The sequence below is a fragment of the Anomaloglossus baeobatrachus genome, chromosome 1, assembly GCF_048569485.1.
Source record: "Anomaloglossus baeobatrachus isolate aAnoBae1 chromosome 1, aAnoBae1.hap1, whole genome shotgun sequence".
NCBI classification, from domain to species: Eukaryota; Metazoa; Chordata; class Amphibia; order Anura; family Aromobatidae; genus Anomaloglossus; species Anomaloglossus baeobatrachus.
In genome coordinates, this window is record NC_134353.1 from 579,484,926 (window position 1) to 579,502,151 (window position 17,226).

Below are 17,226 nucleotides of genomic sequence, written 5' to 3' on the forward strand. Positions count from 1 at the left end.
TTACCCGATGTTTACCTTGGTTACGAGCCTCTGCAGCTGTCAAAAGCCGGCTCCCAGTCTATCATGTTCAGTTCCACTGACTCCCGATCACATGACTCCAATGCCCGCCCATAAACTTAAAGTGACAGGATCCTGCAAAATAACACATGCTTTTGCATGCGTTTTTTTGCTGTAAAATCAGTATCCGCGTTTACAGCAAAAAAACGTTCATGACGCATGTTAAAAAAACGTAGTGTGAAAGCAGCCTTAGAGTGTTAAGGAAAACTGTAAGTTATTTTCTGCCCTGCAACCTTGGTATTCAGGGGAGGAGTTCCAGCAGATGGGAATAATCATGTTCCTCAGACCTGAGCATTTTCTTTGTTCCCATAAGCCCCGGAATGGACTGCTGTTAATGCCTTTGACGCTGTAGTGCTAATTTATGATGAACATGAAAGTACCTAGTGGCTGAGGCAAAGGTCATGAACCTCACTCAGAGGAGCCACACGTCTATAGTACCAAGTTTCGGCAATGGTCCACTGCAGTGTAGTGCAACGATCCGATGGAATTTGGAACTGCCAGTACTCGTGCTATAGAGAAGAGACGTTGATGCATTCTCGGACTCTGTCTTTACTGTGGTCTTGCTGGACATTTTCTTTAGTACTCTCCAACTTGCCCTCAAGCACGCAAGCCATAGGTAAAATTCCTAAGTCTGATTGATTGTCAAGGTGGTCTCTCAGACTTTGAGGTACCTTTTCTATTTTCTGATAAAGTACTACTTAAAGTGGATCGGTTTTTCAAGAACCAGGTGTTACCAGCATTGGTTTTCATTGACTGTGGGTTTGAAGCTAACTATATTCATGCAGACTGGTTCTGAAATTAGAATTAGCAACAGTTAGTTCAGAAATACCCATTCAAATTTCCACCATGGACAAGACACCATTACTTCAGAATATTACCAAGTTGGTAACTGTGGAATTCACACATTGAGTGGCAGCAGTTCACTCTGAATCCATCATCTGTTTTGGCTGCGTAGTCATAATCCTGTTATCAGTTGGTGTCAGAAGAAGATTGTTAAAGGGAGTGTCAACCATCATAAGAGATTTCTGGGTTCTATACAAACATGCTTTGCTAGTAGGGAGGGGCTGCCGGGGTACTTGAAATACTTCGAAGATGTGTTTTCGGGAATAGAGGTGGAGATATGACCTCCCCATCATCCCTGTGATTATGCTATTCATATTTTCCCTAATACAAAATTACCTAAAGCTTGGTTTCACAATTTGTCTGGGCCTGAGCATGCTGCTAGACTAGGTAACTTATAGTTTATGGAAATGTCATCTCGGCCCTTTATCCTCCCCTGCAGCTACTGGATTTTTTTTGTAAGAAAAAAGATGGTGGTCTCCATCCTTGCCTCAATTTCCGAGAACTGAACAAAATCATGGTTAAGAATATTGGGACTAGAGATGAGCGAACCGGTCCCGGTTCGGCTCGAGGTCGGTTCGCCGAACGGAGGTCCCGTTCGAGTTCGGCTCGTCGAACGTTCGACGAACCGAACTCGAACTGCATAGGAAACAATGGCAGGCAATCACAAACACAGAAAAACACCTAGAAAACACCCTCAAAGGTGTCCAAAAGGTGACAAACAACTCACAACACAACACAAACACATGGGAAAGTGACAAGGACATATACTCATGCGAAAACAAAACAGCTGGACAAGGAAAAAGAGGAGGACACACAGATATATGAGTATATGCAAGGAAACATCGATTCCATTATTGTGCAACTTGAGCCCTGCTCATTTTAGGCTTCCAATCTTGATAAATTGCCTGAGCTCGCCACGTACGCCTTGGGGATCTTGTCGTGTCCTGCAGCCAGCGTTCTCTCGGAACCTATCTTCAGTGCTGCTGGGGGTCTGCTGGCAGATAAGCACACATGTCTGTCCACTGACAATGTGGACATGGCTCTCAGAGGACTTTTCTTCCCCTGGGTCAGCCAGGGGACGGGAAAGGCACGCATATTTTTGAGAGTGCTTCATGCAAAGCATCTTTTTCTTTTTCAAAAGGGGGGTCAACCGATGCCAGTCAAGTGGGGTGTGTGTGGCCCAGTTAGTGGCAACGAAGGAGACTGTGGTTGGAGTCCCCTCGCTGTGTTTCTAAAAGAACCAAGATGAACAAGTCATGGCTCTCAGAGGACTTTTCTTCCCCTGGGTCAGCCAGGGGACGGGAAAGGCACGCGTATTTTTGAGAGTGCTTCATGCAAAGCATCTTTTTCATCTTGAAAATGGGGGTCAACTGATGCCAGTCAAGTGGGGGGTGTGTGGCCCAATTAGTGGAAACGAGGGAGACTGTGGTTGGAGTCCCCTCGCTGTGTTTCTAAAAGAACCAAGATGAACAAGTCATGGCTCTCAGAGGACTTTTCTTCCCCTGGGTCAGCCAGGGGACGGCAAAGGCACGCGTATTTTTGAGAGTGCTTCATGCAAAGCATCTTTTTAATCTTGAAAATGGGGGTCAACTGATGCCAGTCAAGTGGGGTGTGTGTGGCCCAGTTAGTGGAAACGAGGGAGACTGTGGTTGGAGTCCCCTCGCTGTGTTTCTAAAAGAACCAAGATGAACAAGTCATGGCTCTCAGAGGACTTTTCTTCCCCTGGGTCAGCCAGGGGACGGGAAAGGCACGCGTATTTTTGAGAGTGCTTCATGCAAAGCATCTTTTTCATCTTGAAAATTGGGTCAACTGATGCCAGTCAAGTGGGGTGTGTGTGGCCCAGTTAGTGGAAACGAGGGAGACTGTGGTTGGAGTCCCCTCGCTGTGTTTCTAAAAGAACCAAGATGAACAAGTCATGGCTCTCAGAGGACTTTTCTTCCCCTGGGTCAGCCAAGGGACGGGAAAGGCACGCGTATTTTTGAGAGTGCTTCATGCAAAGCATCTTTTTCTTTTTCAAAAGGGGGGTCAACCGATGCCAGTCAAGTGGGGTGTGTGTGGCCCAGTTAGTGGAAACGAGGGAGACTGTGGTTGGAGTCCCCTCGCTGTGTTTCTAAAAGAACCAAGATGAACAAGTCATGGCTCTCAGAGGACTTTTCTTCCCCTGGGTCAGCCAAGGGACGGGAAAGGCACGCGTATTTTTGAGAGTGCTTCATGCAAAGCATCTTTTTCATCTTGAAAATTGGGTCAACTGATGCCAGTCAAGTGGGGTGTGTGTGGCCCAGTTAGTGGAAACGAGGGAGACTGTGGTTGGAGTCCCCTCGCTGTGTTTCTAAAAGAACCAAGATGAACAAGTCATGGCTCTCAGAGGACTTTTCTTCCCCTGGGTCAGCCAGGGGACGGGAAAGGCACGCGTATTTTTGAGAGTGCTTCATGCAAAGCATCTTTTTCATCTTGAAAATTGGCTCAACTGATGCCAGTCAAGTGGGGTGTGTGTGGCCCAGTTAGTGGAAACGAGGGAGACTGTGGTTGGAGTCCCCTCGCTGTGTTTCTAAAAGAACCAAGATGAACAAGTCATGGCTCTCAGAGGACTTTTCTTCCCCTGGGTCAGCCAGGGGACGGGAAAGGCACGCGTATTTTTGAGAGTGCTTCATGCAAAGCATCTTTTTCTTTTTCAAAAGGGGGGTCAACCGATGCCAGTCAAGTGGGGTGTGTGTGGCCCAGTTAGTGGCAACGAAGGAGACTGTGGTTGGAGTCCCCTCGCTGTGTTTCTAAAAGAACCAAGATGAACAAGTCATGGCTCTCAGAGGACTTTTCTTCCCCTGGGTCAGCCAGGGGACGGGAAAGGCACGCGTATTTTTGAGAGTGCTTCATGCAAAGCATCTTTTTCATCTTGACAATGGGGGTCAACTGATGCCAGTCAAGTGGGGTGTGTGTGGCCCAGTTAGTGGAAACGAGGGAGACTGTGGTTGGAGTCCCCTCGCTGTGTTTCTAAAAGAACCAAGATGAACAAGTCATGGCTCTCAGAGGACTTTTCTTCCCCTGGGTCAGCCAGGGGACGGGAAAGGCACGCGTATTTTTGAGAGTGCTTCATGCAAAGCATCTTTTTCTTTTTCAAAAGGGGGGTCAACCGATGCCAGTCAAGTGGGGTGTGTGTGGCCCAGTTAGTGGAAACGAGGGAGACTGTGGTTGGAGTCCCCTCGCTGTGTTTCTAAAAGAACCAAGATGAACAAGTCATGGCTCTCAGAGGACTTTTCTTCCCCTGGATCAGCCAGGGGACGGGAAAGGCACGCGTATTTTTGAGAGTGCTTCATGCAAAGCATCTTTTTCTTTTTCAAAAGGGGGGTCAACCGATGCCAGTCAAGTGGGGTGTGTGTGGCCCAGTTAGTGGAAACGAGGGAGACTGTGGTTGGAGTCCCCTCGCTGTGTTTCTAAAAGAACCAAGATGAACAAGTCATGGCTCTCAGAGGACTTTTCTTCCCCTGGGTCAGCCAAGGGACGGGAAAGGCACGCGTATTTTTGAGAGTGCTTCATGCAAAGCATCTTTTTCATCTTGAAAATTGGCTCAACTGATGCCAGTCAAGTGGGGTGTGTGTGGCCCAGTTAGTGGAAACGAGGGAGACTGTGGTTGGAGTCCCCTCGCTGTGTTTCTAAAAGAACCAAGATGAACAAGTCATGGCTCTCAGAGGACTTTTCTTCCCCTGGGTAAGCCAGGGGACGGGAAAGGCACGCGTATTTTTGAGAGTGCTTCATGCAAAGCATCTTTTTCATCTTGAAAATTGGCTCAACTGATGCCAGTCAAGTGGGGTGTGTGTGGCCCAGTTAGTGGAAACGAGGGAGACTGTGGTTGGAGTCCCCTCGCTGTGTTTCTAAAAGAACCAAGATGAACAAGTCATGGCTCTCAGAGGACTTTTCTTCCCCTGGGTCAGCCAGGGGACGGGAAAGGCACGCGTATTTTTGAGAGTGCTTCATGCAAAGCATCTTTTTCATCTTGAAAATTGGCTCAACTGATGCCAGTCAAGTGGGGTGTGTGTGGCCCAGTTAGTGGAAACGAGGGAGACTGTGGTTGGAGTCCCCTCGCTGTGTTTTACATGCTTTTAGAAGGGCATGACATGGCTTGGAGGTTGACTTTCAGCATCTGCAAACTGTTGGCTACCAAAATGCTGCCTTTCCAACACCTGTGGTTATAGACAATGAGGAACATACTGATGAAGATGAGACGCAGATACCCGATTGGGATGACAACTTAAATATTCGGTCAGGGCAAGAAGAGGCTCGGTCTGAGGGGGAGGGGAGTGCAAACACAACAATTGATGATGAAGTTCTAGATCCCACCTACTGTCAACCCACAGTCAGACACTCGATGAGGTCAACAGAGGCGGTGGAGGAGGATGCAACCGACGACGAAGTTACCTTGCGCCTTCCTGGACAGAGTCGGAGCACTGGTAGCACGTCTACAACTGCATCCTGAGCCACCACTCTGCCTCTGAGCATTATTCGGGGTGGATCAACAGGTCGCATGGCCTCTAAGCCTTGCCTAGCCTGGTCCTTTTTTGACATAGAAAAAGATCGCCCAAATTATGTGATCTGTAAAATTTGTCATGGTTCTCTTAGTAGAGGTCAAAACCTCAGCAGTTTGACAACTTCTTCCATGAATCGTCACATGAATAAATATCATATGGCCCGGTGGGAAGCTCACCGTGCTGCAATGCAGCCTAGCGGAGCGAACCATCCACCGCCTGCCCCTTCCAGTGCATCCGCGCGCTCGTCATCTTCTAGGACTGTGGGGACAGCTGTCACACCTGTTTTTCCACCCACAACTTCCACCACTGTAACCGCAACAGGCAGTTTGCTTGGTAGGTCGTCAGTTGGTTTGGAAGGGGAAACAAGTGAGTGTGTACAGCTCTCTCAGACATCGATAGCACCAACGTTGGATGAAGGCAACATCATGTCTCCGCCTGCACTTTCCTCACAAACCTGCATTTTTCCAGGGACACCCTACTCAACACCGTCTACACACAGCAGCCAGATCTCTGTCCCTCAGATGTGGTCAAATAAAAGGCCACTTCCTGCGACCCATGACAAAGCTAAGAGGTTGACTCGATCCCTCTGTAAGCTGTTGGCTACCGAAATGCTGCCTTTCCGCCTAGTGGACACACAGGATTTTAGAGACCTTATGTCTGTCGCTGTGATCAAGTACAAGATGCCCAATCACCACTGCTTCTCCAAGAAAAGCATGCCCGCGCTACACCAGCATGTCGCACACAACATCACCACTTCCTTGAGAAACTCTGTGTGCGACAGGGTGCATTTCAACACAGATACTTGGACCAGTAAGCATAGACAGGGTCATTACATGTCACTGACTGGGCACTGGCAAACTATGGTGAGAGATGGAGAAGGGTCTGCTGTACAAGTCTTGCCGTCCCCACGAGTTGTTTCAATCCTTCTTCTGTATGTAGAAGTTAATACACTGCTTCTGCCTCTTCAACCTCGTGTGGGTCCTCCGCCTTGGCGCAAACCCTGTGTGGTCAGGCCACCCTTCCTTGTAACTGCGCACAAGGACTACCACACACCTCCTTACTATGCTGGCAGCAGAGCTCAATGCCATCAGGCGGTCAAAGTTTTACTTTGAAATGTATGGGAAATGTGAGTCACACCGCTGAGAAGTTGTGGACGGTTAGCTCTGGATACCGAGTTTCATCAATGGTTGTCTCCACTCAACCAGCAGCCAGGGAAGGCCGGGTGCGACAATGATGCAAACATGGGTGCGGCCCTTCGCTGTGACAATGTGACACACATGGCTTGTGTGGTTCATGTGTTGAACCTGGTTGTCCAGCAATTTTTAAAGCACTATCCTGGCCCACATAGCCTTCTGCAGAGAGCACGGTGTAATGCCTTCCTTGATCCACACACTCAGATGGGCTGTTAATGATAGGCTAGAGGGAAGCCACTCACCAAGCAGGACCCCTAGAACCCTGAAACCCTTTAACCCCTATACAGGGATTAGGAATTGCACAGGGCCCAAGGTGATTAATACCTGTGGAAGGCTGCAGTTCCAGAGAATAGTAGTCAGGCAGGGTCAAAACATTAATTGAGGAACAGGAACAGAATGGGACGGCCAGGACTTAATCAGAAAACAAGCAGAGGTGAAATGCGGATCGGCCAACAAGGTACATAAACAGCAAGCAGGAAAAATAGTCAGGTAACAAGCACACAAAATCATAAAACTGAACTGGGGGTAAAAGTAACCAGAGGTCATAGCTATGTCTGGCAGTGGTCTGCAGACAGGATGGGCATAAAAAAGGGTGTGGTGTCTTCCCATTGGTTGTAGCTGAATGATGGTATTTCATCTGTGAGATACCCACCAGCTACATTCAGCCAGAGATTCTGCATCTGTCAAGGTAATGCAGCCCAGTGGGTGAGCATAACCTGCGTCCACCTGCGCCGCTGGCATCGACTCCTCTCCCATCATCAGCACTATTCATGAAAGGAACACGTTGTCACCTGGCGACCGGAGTACAAATTGACGGAGCGGACTCCGTTGGTGACTTAACAGCCGTGTGCGGCAATGATGCAAACCTGGCTGCGGGCCATCGTCAGGGCAATGTGACACACGTGCCTTGTATGGCTCACGTGTTGAACCTAATTCTCCAGCAATTTTTAAAACACCATCACGGCCTACATGGCCTTGTGCAGCGTGCACGCTCGCTATGTGCTCACTTCCATCGTGCGTACACAGCAGCTCAACAACTTTCGTCGCTACAGAAGTCTTTAGGTCTGGTGGTTAAACGCCTGAAATGCGATGTGCCCACACGCAGGAATTTGAATCTGCACATGTTGCAGCGTTTGTGGCAGCACCGCCGAACCCTGCTGCAATACATTATGACATATAGCCTGGGATAACTTGATCCAGAGGTGGTGCAGATCACGCTGCTGGAGTGGTGTCAGATCAAGGACCTATCCACCCTGCTACACAGTTTACAAATGTCGACGAAGATGTTTAGCACTGGCAATGTCATTCTCAGCGTGACAATTCTGGTCATCTACATGATGGAGCGCACTGTAATTATTATTCGGAGTCAGGTGTTGGGACAAGAGGAAGGGGAGGAAGTACAGGAGGAGTCATATGCGGAAGGGATAACAACATCTACGAGGTCCAGATGGTCAGCGGCACCTATGCGGCAGTCATGGTGAGGGAGAGGGATTAACAAGGGCGCATAGTATCAGCAAAAAGTGTTGAGGAACGTGCAGGAGCCCATGAAGAAATGGAGGACGAACTGGCGATGGGCATGGAAGACTCAGCAGATGAGTGAGAGCTTGCTCACATTTCGGTTGTGCGAGGTTGTGGGGAGAGGGCAGAGGAAGGAGGCACGATTCTCACCTCTCTGCCACCAACACACCAAGGACTTGGTCCTCCTGGATGCACAAGACACATGAGCGGCTTCTTGCTGCACTACCTACAACATGACCCTCGGATTGTACGAATTCAAAGTAATCCAGAATACTGGGTTGCCACACTGTTACATCCCTGGTACAAGACAAAATTTTGCAAAATAATTCCTGCCATAGAAATGGACGCACGTATACAGGAGTATCTGCAGAATGTGGTACGCAATCTTAGATCTACTTTTCCACTAAACACCAGTGCTGCACAGAGTGAATCTCAACGCTTTGTCATGGATATGAGGAAATGGTCTTTTACTTGTCCACATCGGAGGGACCGAGGGATGGCTGCTGTGCTGAGATGGCGTTGAGTACGGTGTCCCTGCAGAGTTGCACTCTTGGTCATATACCAAAATGAGTTGAAAAAGGACAGATGCTGGAGGAAAGGGGAACAGGTGTGTTGGAAAGGGGAAAAAAGTTTTGGTCCGTGGATTTGGTGGTTAAGCAACAGTAACATTTGCTGAAGAAACACCATCTGTTACAGTGGGACTGGCAGATTTGGATAAAGTGGTATATACTATGTTACCGCTATATAACGAAAATTAATAAGAAAAGAAAGAGAAAGGTATATATCCCCATCAGCAGTCAGTGTCCACCGTGCTCCCAGTTGGAAAAGGAGAGGTTGGCAACTGGAAGGTTAGGTGGAGGATACAGAGCTGTGTGGCTATGAAACTAATAGTAGCCTGAACCGAGTTAGACGCCATTCGGATCTGGAGACTGTGAGCCCTGTTAGCGTCACAGGGTCCACATGCCCACCCAGCCCAGGAACTCCCTGTTAACAACACAGGGGCCATTGAGTACGCTGACCGTGTGCGTAGGGGCACACCTGTGGACAGCAGGCGCATCAGCAGCAGCAGGCCTGTTAATGCCACTGGGCTGCACAAGCAGGACTGGTAGGACAGGAGCTGGTCTTAACCGTTCTGCGTTACCAACTGTGGTGGTGGCCTGCATCGACACCCTATCCCTGCCTACCTCTGGCCTAAAGCCGCAATGGGTTCAACACATGGAGGTGTGCTCTTTCGGAGCATAATAGAAGACTGCGCACCTCCTTGTTGGCTCCAGCCCCTTTTATAACCTGGGTCCGCCCCAAACCAGGGTGAACCACAATGCACCTCCTGGAGACAAAAGTAGAGTGACACGTCATGAGTGGCATAACTAGCGTCCTATTTGGAACCGCAACTTCAATGATGACCTCATGGCTGCCATGACCCAAACACCTCACCAGTCATCGTCTGACCATCAATAATGCGGTGACAAGTCATAGGTGTGGGCCTCTGCAAGCCATTTGGGAGGACACCTGATGCCCTGTGGTCTATATGGGACCCCCACATCAGGGCCAGGGCAAAGAGTTCATTACCGGACCTAGTCTCTGATGCAGGAAGTGCCTGAGCATGCTCAGTAGCATGAAATACAGTCTCTGAAAAAAGACTATCAGCTTTAGCATGGTGTCTAGGCACCAAACAGGACTTAGACCCGGCACGGAATGCAAGCACCTGTGCAAAGAGGCTTTTCACACTTAGTGTGGGAGCATGCGCTGTATCCCGAAAAGAAGACTTAGCGTCAGGAATAACACATTCAGGCTGAGCATACTCACTAGGCGAAACACTGTAATTATGCTGCAGCTGGGGTACATCGGCACACGCATGCGCACTAGCTGCCTCTCCACACTTAGACGTGGAGGGGAAATTGCTCTTGGAGATGCTGTCTATGAACAGAAGGAAAAGCTAAAGGAAGCCTGACTTTCTATCCCTCCGAATTATGAAATGCAGCAATGAATTCCATGAGTTTGCTATAACATTAGCGTAGCAAAATGTGCATGAGCGTGTCATGTAGAGGTGCTAGAAATAGCTTGTCACCAGTGGGGCACTAATGGAATACAACAGCCAGTTCTATGATGCCACTAAATGGCAGTATTTTTTGCTATCATTATAGCTTATTAAAAACAGAGCAGGAGGGTGTCATGCAGAGGTGCTGCACATAGATTTGCAGTAGTGTGAATAGACAAAAGTACAATAGCCACGTTTAGGATGCCACTAGGTACACTGAGTGTTTGCTAGTATAATGGCTGAGTTAAAAAAAGGTGGAGTGTGCAATGCAGGCAGACGTGCTGCAAATATGTTTACAATAGTGTGAATAGACAAAAGTACAATAGCCACGTTTAGGATGCCACTAGGTACACTGAGTGTTTGCTAGTATAATGGCTTAGTTTAAAAAAGTTGGAGTGTGCAATGCAGGCAGACGTGCTGCAAATATGTTTACAATAGTGTGAATAGACAAAAGTACAATAGCCATGTTTAGGATGCCACTAGGTACACTGAGTGTTTGCTAGTATAATGGCTTAATTTAAAAAAGTTTGAGTGTGCAATGCAGGCAGACGTGCTGCAAATATCTTTACAATAGTGTGAATAGACAAAAGTCCAATAGCCACGTTTAGGATGCCACTAGGTACACTGACTGTTTGCTAGTATAATGGCTTAGTTATAATGAGTTGGAGTGTGCAATGCAGGCAGACGTGCTGCAAATATCTTTACAATAGTGTGAATAGACAAAAGTACAATAGCCACGTTTAGGATGCCACTAGGTACACTGAGTGTTTGCTAGTATAATGGCTTAGTTTAAAAAAGTTTGAGTGTGCAATGCAGGCAGACGTGCTGCAAATATGTTTACAATAGTGTGAATAGACAAAAGTACAATAGCCACGTTTAGGATGCCACTAGGTACACTGAGTGTTTGCTAGTATAATGGCTGAGTTAAAAAAAGGTGGAGTGTGCAATGCAGGCAGACGTGCTGCAAATATGTTTACAATAGTGTGAATAGACAAAAGTACAATAGCCACGTTTAGGATGCCACTAGGTACACTGAGTGTTTGCTAGTATAATGGCTTAGTTTAAAAAAGTTTGAGTGTGCAATGCAGGCAGACGTGCTGCAAATATGTTTACAATAGTGTGAATAGACAAAAGTACAATAGCCACATTTAGGATGCCACTAGGTACACTGAGTGTTTGCTAGTATAATGGCTTAGTTTAAAAAAGTTTGAGTGTGCAATGCAGGCAGACGTGCTGCAAATATGTTTACAATAGTGTGAATAGACAAAAGTACAATAGCCACGTTTAGGATGCCACTAGGTACACTGAGTGTTTGCTAGTATAATGGCTTAGTTTAAAAAAGTTTGAGTGTGCAATGCAGGCAGACGTGCTGCAAATATGTTTACAATAGTGTGAATAGACAAAAGTACAATAGCCACGTTTAGGATGCCACTAGGTACACTGACTGTTTGCTAGTATAATGGCTGAGTTAAAAAAAGGTGGAGTGTGCAATGCAGGCAGACGTGCTGCAAATATGTTTACAATAGTGTGAATAGACAAAAGTACAATAGCCACGTTTAGGATGCCACTAGGTACACTGAGTGTTTGCTAGTATAATGGCTTAGTTTAAAAAAGTTGGAGTGTGCAATGCAGGCAGACGTGCTGCAAATATGTTTACAATAGTGTGAATAGACAAAAGTACAATAGCCACGTTTAGGATGCCACTAGGTACACTGACTGTTTGCTAGTATAATGGCTTAGTTTAAAAAAGTTTGAGTGTGCAATGCAGGCAGACGTGCTGCAAATATCTTTACAATAGTGTGAATAGACAAAAGTCCAATAGCCACGTTTAGGATGCCACTAGGTACACTGACTGTTTGCTAGTATAATGGCTTAGTTATAATGAGTTGGAGTGTGCAATGCAGGCAGACGTGCTGCAAATATCTTTACAATAGTGTGAATAGACAAAAGTACAATAGCCACGTTTAGGATGCCACTAGGTACACTGACTGTTTGCTAGTATAATGGCTTAGTTTAAAAAAGTTTGAGTGTGCAATGCAGGCAGACGTGCTGCAAATATGTTTACAATAGTGTGAATAGACAAAAGTACAATAGCCACGTTTAGGATGCCACTAGGTACACTGAGTGTTTGCTAGTATAATGGCTTAGTTTAAAAAAGTTTGAGTGTGCAATGCAGGCAGACGTGCTGCAAATATGTTTACAATAGTGTGAATAGACAAAAGTCCAATAGCCACGTTTAGGATGCCACTAGGTACACTGACTGTTTGCTAGTAGAATGGCTTAGTTTAAAAAAGTTGGAGTGTGCAATGCAGACAGACGTGCTCTGCAAATGTCTTTGCACTAGTGGGACTATAGCAAAGTCCAATAGCCACGTTTAGGATGCCACTAGGTACACTGAGTGTTTGCTAGTATAATGGCTGAGTTAAAAAAAGGTGGAGTGTGCAATGCAGGCAGACGTGCTGCAAATATCTTTACAATAGTGTGAATAGACAAAAGTCCAATAGCCACGTTTAGGATGCCACTAGGTACACTGACTGTTTGCTAGTATAATGGCTTAGTTATAATGAGTTGGAGTGTGCAATGCAGGCAGACGTGCTGCAAATATGTTTACAATAGTGTGAATAGACAAAAGTACAATAGCCACGTTTAGGATGCCACTAGGTACACTGAGTGTTTGCTAGTATAATGGCTTAGTTTAAAAAAGTTTGAGTGTGCAATGCAGGCAGACGTGCTGCAAATATGTTTACAATAGTGTGAATAGACAAAAGTACAATAGCCACGTTTAGGATGCCACTAGGTACACTGAGTGTTTGCTAGTATAATGGCTGAGTTTAAAAAAGGTGGAGTGTGCAATGCAGGCAGACGTGCTGCAAATATGTTTACAATAGTGTGAATAGACAAAAGTCCAATAGCCACGTTTAGGATGCCAATAGGTACACTGACTGTTTGCTAGTATAATGGCTTAGTTTAAAAAAGTTGGAGTGTGCAATGCAGGCAGACGTGCTCTGCAAATGTCTTTGCACTAGTGGGACTATAGCAAAGTCCAATAGCCACGTTTAGGATGCCACTAGGTACACTGAGTGTTTGCTAGTATAATGGCTGAGTTAAAAAAAGGTGGAGTGTGTAATGCAGGCAGACGTGCTGCAAATATCTTTACAATAGTGTGAATAGACAAAAGTCCAATAGCCACGTTTAGGATGCCACTAGGTACACTGACTGTTTGCTAGTATAATGGCTTAGTTATAATGAGTTGGAGTGTGCAATGCAGGCAGACGTGCTGCAAATATCTTTACAATAGTGTGAATAGACAAAAGTACAATAGCCACGTTTAGGATGCCACTAGGTACACTGAGTGTTTGCTAGTATAATGGCTTAGTTTAAAAAAGTTTGAGTGTGCAATGCAGGCAGACGTGCTCTGCAAATGTCTTTGCACTAGTGGGACTATAGCAAAGTTCAATAGCCACGTTTAGGATGCCACTAGGTACACTGAGTGTTTGCTAGTAAAATGGCTTAGTTTAAAAAAGTTGGAGTGTGCAATGCAGGCAGACGTGCTCTGCAAATGTCTTTGCACTAGTGGGACTATAGCAAAGTCCAATAGCCACGTTTAGGATGCCACTAGGTACACTGAGTGTTTGCTAGTATAATGGCTTAGTTATAATGAGTTGGAGTGTGCAGAGGACAGGAGGGTACAGTGGCAGGATTGTGGGGCTCTGGGTAGAGGAATGGAAGCCTGCCTTTCTATTCCCTCCTAATGGTGAAATGCAGGGAGGAAATCCCTGACCTTGGCTACACAGACGCTGTTGCTGTTTTCAGGACCTGTCACCTATGGCTCTGTGACCCTGCCGGTTTGAGCCCTTAAAAGGACTGCTAGAATGTGCTCTCCCTAAGCTGTCTAACGCTGTGTATGCAGCGCATACAGCTGTATCGGCGATAGGACTCAGGAGGACGGAGCTGCGACAGTGATGTCTGACACCAAAGGAGCAGAAGGCAGATAATGGCGTCCTGGAGGAAAATGTCCGTTTTTATAATGCAGGGACATGTGACATGGACATCCTATCACACATGCCGTTGCTTCTCTGGCTAAAAGTCCACTTAGCTGTGTGTGTGTCTGGGATTGGCTGACATGCTGGCCCGCCCCACAAGACGCGCGCGCTTAGGGAAGGAAAACAAGAAAAAAAAAAAAAATGGCGATCGCCATTATAGAAACAGCAGTGATCTGAAGGCGCTGTTCACGCACACTATACACTGAAATGTCATAATAGTGTGATTCACAGAGTGACTTAGGGGCACTTTGCACACTGCGACATCGCAGGTGCGATGTCGGTGGGGTCAAATTGAAAATGACGCACTTCCGGCATCGCATGCGACATCGCAGTGTGTAAAGGCTGGATGATACGATTAATGAGCGCAAAAGCGTCGTAATCGTATCATCGGTATAACATCGGCGTAATTCATAATTACGCTGACGCAATGGTCCGATGTTGTTCCTCGCTCCTGCGGCAGCACACATCGCTGTGTGTGAAGTCGCAGGAGCGAGGAACGTCTCCTACCGGCCTCACTGCGGCTTCCGTAGGATATGCGGAAGGAAGGAGGTGGGCAGGATGTTTACATCCTGCTCATCTCCGCCCCTCCGCTCTGATTGGCCGCCTGCCGTGTGACGTCGCAGTGACGCCGCACGACCCGCCCCCTTAACAAGGAGGCGGGTCGCCGGCCACAGGGACGTCGCACGGCAGGTGAGTGTGTGTGTGAAGCTGGCGTAGCGATAACTTTCGCTACGCCAGCTATCACCACATATCGCTGCTGCGACGGGGGCGGGCACTATCGCACTCGGCATCGCAGCATCGGCCTGCGATGTCGTAGTGTGCAAAGCCCGCCTTACACTATTACAGCAGAAACCAAGCTAGGATTTAGCTGGTTTTTTGCTGCTAGAACCGTTCTCGAACGTTTCTAGAACTATTGAGCTTTTGCAAAAAAGCTCGAGTTCTAGTTCGATCTAGAACATGCCCCAAAATCACTCGAGCCTAGAACTGGAGAACCACGAACCACGAACCGCGCTCAACTCTAATTGGGACTGCTCAGACTCACCAGAAACGTGAGGCTGAGAGAAAGCATTAAGTGGATTCTATCTTTGAAGTAGATAATAAGGTTTGGTTGTCATCCAAAAATATTAAACTAAAAGTATAATTGGCAAAGTTGGGTCTTAAGTTCATTGGCACCTATGAGATTCTGGAAGTTGTCGACACTGTGGCTTTTAGATTGAAACTTCCTTCTTCTCTTCATAATTATATTTTTCTTTTCATATTCATATAATTAATGTTTTCCATAGATTCCTGTTAAAGAGGTTTGCCCCTTCTGTATTAACTTCCTTGTCCCCACCTTCTCTGGTTTTAACCAATGAGGTCTTGAGTATGGCGTACAGAGGATTGTCGATTCTCAGAGGGTCTTTTCAATATCTTGTTCACTAGAGAGGATACGGACCCAAGGAGAGATACTGGGTCCCAACTTAATCAGTGAATGCTGGTCATTTGGTCAAGGCCTTCCATTTAAGATTTCCTGGGAACCAGGGCGTCCTGTGGTCCCCCCTGGAAGAGTGGGTACTGTCACAAAGCCTCTGCTCACTGTGTTCTAGGTACACAGTGAGTGACAACTCAGCTGCTCAATAGATTACAGGTGCGTGTTGACCTGTTAGTATTGTCCAGCAGCCCAATCATGCGCTGTGACCGCTAGGCTTTCTCCATGTGTCACTTTTCAAGGCGATTGCCTGCCTATATAGAAGGCTGACAATGCTCAGACCATTGTCAGTCATAGGTTGTTCTGATCTCATGCTGTTTGACCTTTGACTTTGCCTTTGACTACTCCTTTGTCTCTATTCGTACTGTTTTGGATCTGACTTGATCTGACTATGACCTGTTTACTCTTTTGTCTGGCCACTCCGCCTTTGACATACACTCTCTGTATTTGACTCGGGAATTCTTGACTCCTCTGTCTCTATGCTTGCCATGAGAAGTGAGGATAATCAGTGTTACACTGTGCAGATAGTTTGTGTGCTAGCATAACATGTAAAACATTAGTGTGTGAAAAAAGTCAATGGTGCCATATACATTTTTCAGAGAAATTAGAGGCTCTGGTGTACTTTCAATTCATAGTGAATCTGACTGTTAAGTAAAAACTGGCCCATCAGTCAAATTTGAATTTCCAAAGATTCACTTATCATTAGTAAGACCAGCTTTTCGATCTGTATTGCATTTGAATGTTTATTTTTCAACAACACATGTATGCAAAATTTGGGTATATGAAAATGGTTTTAAATCCAATGACTGATTATTATGTTTTCCAATGCCCTGATAACTTCTACTTTTTAAGCAACATGTATGCATTTTGCACAAAAAGCACATGAAATAACCGTATTTTTCATTTTATAAGATGCACCGGATTATAAGACACACCCCAAATTTAGAGATAAAAAAGGTAAAAAAAATGGGAGCTGTCTTATACTCCGGTGTTATCTTACCAGAGACGGGATGGCAGCGGTGGTGGAGTGGAGTCACATGAGGCAGGGACAGTGTTGGAGGGGTCTGTGCTGGCACGATGAGAGCTCCATTTGCGCATGTGCTGACTCTGGGCGCAATCATTTGAAGCCAGAGCATCTGGGACACCCGCCACATAGCCACTGCAACTTCCACTGCCAGCACAGCCACCGCAGCCCACACAGCCAGCCAGCCACCTGCACAGACAGGCAGCAAGCAAGCCGCCTGCCCACACAGACAGGCAGCAGCCTGCCCGCACAAAGAGGCAGGAGATGGCCTGCACAGACAGCCGGCCGCACAGAGAGCCGCCCGCACAAAGAGGTAGCCGCCCGTCCCTACAGAGAGCCCCCCGCGCCAATTCTACACCTCCCGGTAAGCTATATTCAGATTTTAAGACGCACCGCTTATTTTCCTCCCAAATGTTTGGGAGGAAAAGTGCGTTTTATAATGCAAAAAATACGGTATGTACAAACGAGATGAACAAGAACAATCTTTATTGTAGCCAAAAATATACTCTATTATATTTAAAC